The sequence below is a fragment of the Hylobates moloch genome, unplaced genomic scaffold, assembly GCF_009828535.3.
Source record: "Hylobates moloch isolate HMO894 unplaced genomic scaffold, HMol_V3 SCAFFOLD_24, whole genome shotgun sequence".
NCBI classification, from domain to species: domain Eukaryota; kingdom Metazoa; phylum Chordata; class Mammalia; order Primates; family Hylobatidae; genus Hylobates; species Hylobates moloch.
The window spans coordinates 13288883-13292998 of record NW_026652299.1 but is presented as its reverse complement, the minus strand read 5'-3'; positions in this window follow the sequence as shown (position 1 = coordinate 13292998).

Genomic DNA, 4116 nt, shown 5'->3' with positions numbered 1-4116 from the left:
TATATGTAGATGATTGATTTAGATCAGTAAGTCTTGTAAAATAATAAATATATTCAAATTATAGATGAGGACCTAGAATTTAATCTAGAAACAGAGATTCAAAGGATTTTTAATAGACTTTCATGAGGCTAGGGATTATATTTTTCTTATCCTTGCCTGGTATCGTAGGAGTTCATAGCGCAAGGATTTTTTTAAAGGCACAGTAAATATGTGCTAAATAAATTAATTAATGAGTTAATTTGGTTTTCAAATTTGTGTTTAGAAAATACTGAAAATCAGTAGAGACCGTCATGAATGTTATGCAGAAAGGGAAGAAGGTCTTCAGACATTTTCTTCTATGCTGCATAAGCACAGATCTCTGCTCCTGTTTTCACTCTTTCTCAGATACCTGTAACTTTTGCAAGTTAACTCCACACATCTGGTAGCTGATAAGTTTTAACTGACACTTTCCAGAAACACTTGAATCACCAGTGTCCCTTTAACAATCCAAATGGAGGGTTTGAATAGTGGACTTTAAGCACTAAACGAACATAGGGTTCTAGTGTGGGGTGTACACGCACAGGTGAGAAAGTCAGCTTGAGGTTCTGTCTCCAAACCTTACAACAGCCTAATGAGGTAGATACTATTATCCCCTTTTAAAGATGCAAACACTGAGACTCTGAATGGTGTTTCTCAAAGTGTGGCCCTGGACTGATAGCATTAGCATCACCTGGAAACTTGTCAGGCAGACGCTTGGGCCCATTTCAGACCTATCGATTCAGAGACTTTGGGGTGGAGCCCCGCACATGGTGTTTCAGCAAGAAGCCTGGGTGATTCTGGTGCATACTAACATGTCAGAATCACTGCATTAGAGAGCTTAAATGATTTGATTGGCCCAGGGTCCCACACAGATGGGAAAGGCAGAGCTGGTAACTGAATCCAGGCATCGAATGCCAATATCTCACTTTATTTCACCCCATTTCCTCATGCTGGAGAGTCAGTCACCCTCCACTCTCTCAAAAGGCCAATCCTGTGCTAGTGCTGAAATTCAACAAGGAAAAAGATGAAGCCACTTCCTAGGAGAGCCTCCCAACTTCAGAAGGTTAAAGACTCTTAAAAATCAGTTTACATATAAAGTCCAAATAAGTATATAATCTTCCTGATTAAAATGGAACACGTATAATGGTTTTTGCTATGAAAATACAGAGATGAGGAAAGACTTTTCACTCATTTCATTCAGTGCTTTCTCTAAAATTGTTCTTTATAGATCTTAAAAATGACTTTCTTCTCTTTATCTAATCTGATCCTGACAATGAGTAGATGTTTAAAAGAGGTAAAGTAATTCATAGTAGGATATATATATTTCATGTCTTAATAGCCATTTTCTCTTTCTTCACCTGAGCTGACCTATAACATTCTCTAAGAAGAGAACAAAAAGTAAAAAAAATAATAATAATAATTAAAAAAAAAAGACTCTGAAATGACTTTGCTGGAAGTAGCACAGTACATTGGTTAAGAATCTAGGTTTTGGGCTGGGCACAGTGGCTCATGCTTGTAATTCCAGCACTTTGGGAGGCCGAGGCGGGCGGATCACCTGAGGTCAGGAGTTTGAGACCAGCCTAGCCAACATGGTGAAACCTGTCTCTACTAAAATACAAAAATTAGCCAGGTGTTATGGTGAGTGTCTGTAATCCCAGCTACTCGGGAGGCTGAGGCAGGAGAACTGCTTGAACCCAAGAGGCAGATGTTGCAGTGAGTGGAGATTGTACCACTGTACTCCACTCCAGCCTGGGTGACAGAGAAAGACTACGTCTCAAAAAAAAAAAAAAAAAAAACAAAACAAACAACAACAAAAAAAAAACTAGGTTTTGGAATTAGAATCACCTGGATTTGATCCAATTCTGACAACTTCCTATGTCCAATAATTTAGATTTATCATGCCTCAGTTTTACCATCTAAAATGAGGATAAAAACTATACCTACTTCATAGAGTAGTTGCAAGAATTATATGAACTTAAAAAAAAACTAGGTTCTGGAATTAGAATCACCTGTATTTGATCTAATTCTGACAACTTACTATGTCCAATGGTTTATTTAGATTTCTCGTGCCTCAGGTTTACCATCTAAAATGAAGATAACTATACCTACTTCATAAAGTAGTTGCAAGAATTTTATGAACTAATACAATAAAGCACTTAGCACAGTTTCAGCACAGAGTAGATGCTTAATAAATGCTGGCTTATTGTTATTAGTGTTACCACTATCATTAGCCATGTGAAAATACTACAGCTAAGCTCCAGGTTTGCCATTTGTGCATATAGTTATTCATTCAACACGTTCCTCCCCTTTATGTCATTCCTCAAGATGTTTTGTAGGGCCCCTTTAATTTTCAGTAGGTATTTCTTCTGCCTGTGTTTCATCTCCCCGAAGACACAAACCCACACATTCACATACCCACTCATTCTCATGACTCAGGTTGTCACACTCACATCCCAGAGTCTGGGCCTTTTTACTAAAGCTGATTATAGGAGTGAAGATAACTGCAGAAGATCTTTTCCCTGAAAGTGTCCTTGCCACCAATCATTGCCGCCTGTCATTTTTAGTGATTCTTTGGTGTTAAGATGAACTATTTCCTCACCACATACCCCTTTTTAAACAAAAATGTCACTGAAAATGGGTAACTTACTAAATCATCAGTGTAAATAAATTATCAAGTTGAATGAAAGAAAAATGTAGATCTTGAATATGTTGTATTCTTCAGGGAGAGGAAGTAAAAGTTCTCCAGTGGGTGACTGGAGGTTTCAAAGGCAAACCTGTGCATTAGACATTAGTCTGTAAAAACTGACAAAGGCCTTTGCCTTTGAAATCACTACAAAGTTGCAGAAGTGTCTATGTACACATTTTCACCTGAAAAATGTTAGCTCCGTGATTTACCCAAGATCAGGGTAAAAATACTGAGCACAAATATCTACAGTCATATACACAGCAGTGTCATATGGGTAACCTATAACTAGCCTAAGCAAACCAGATAAATAAATAGAATGATAATAAAAGAGAGAATATATAATTTCACATACATGTACTTCCATGAAATCTTTAAACAGAACCAAATACACAAAGACTCCGAAAATTTAAATAAAGATAGTCAGTACCAATCTTTCCACCCACACATATTAACCCAGCAACATTGGTCTAATTCATACCATAGAAGTACCCAACCTAGGCAAGTTCAATGCTAACATTAAGGAGACAAACAGTCATGATGGTTAATTTCATAAGAGTCTCTTTTGACAGTAAAGAGTCTGGGTCCTCATTAAATTAGCTGACTTTAGATTCCCAAAGTTGCAAAATTAGCATCTCCACCCTCCCAAAGCCATCACCATGTAGCATGGCCAATTACACTCAACAAGCATCAGCATGTTTGGGCTTTAAAAGCTGCAGTCAGTTGTTGTAGATGAGTTGGGCATGTTTCCAATGCCTTCCTAAGTATGAAAATAAACATATATTCAATAATGACCTAATGGGAAATGTTCAATGAAGCATCTGACAACCAGTTCAGACTGGCATCTTTATCCCTTTCAGTTTCATCTGTCTCTCCCAGTCAGTCAAATGACTAGGCACCAGTAGTGTTGTGGTGGGGAGGGGGCTGGTGGGCCTTGCAGAAGTCCAGGTGTTTTGCCTAAACACTGATTATGACAATGTATCCAACAGTGGTAGGCATTCTATCTGCAAAAGCCTGATCCAGACTCTGCTCGATCAAGAGACTCCAGAGGCCCCCTTTTCATCTTCAGCTTGAGGCAGATCTCAATGGGCTGAAAGAGTATGAGAAACTGAGATAAGTGCAGGCTGCAATTACAGAGATATGTCTGTGCTGCTGCAATTAGAGTTGTGTCAGCGCCTCTATTAACCTTTGCATTGCCAGCATTTTCCCATTTGGAATTCCAAGTGAGTAATAGCATTTAAACTAAGAAGGAACACAAGCCACCGCCTGAGTTACAGGCCCGTGAAAGGGGTGAAATCGGACAGCAGCGACAGGACGGTATCTATTGAGCTGCTAAACAAGCCAAGCAGGGATTGGGGAAGTTTCCAAGAGTGGCTCCCACACCACTGTTCTTTTGTACTGTGATGTTGAAACAA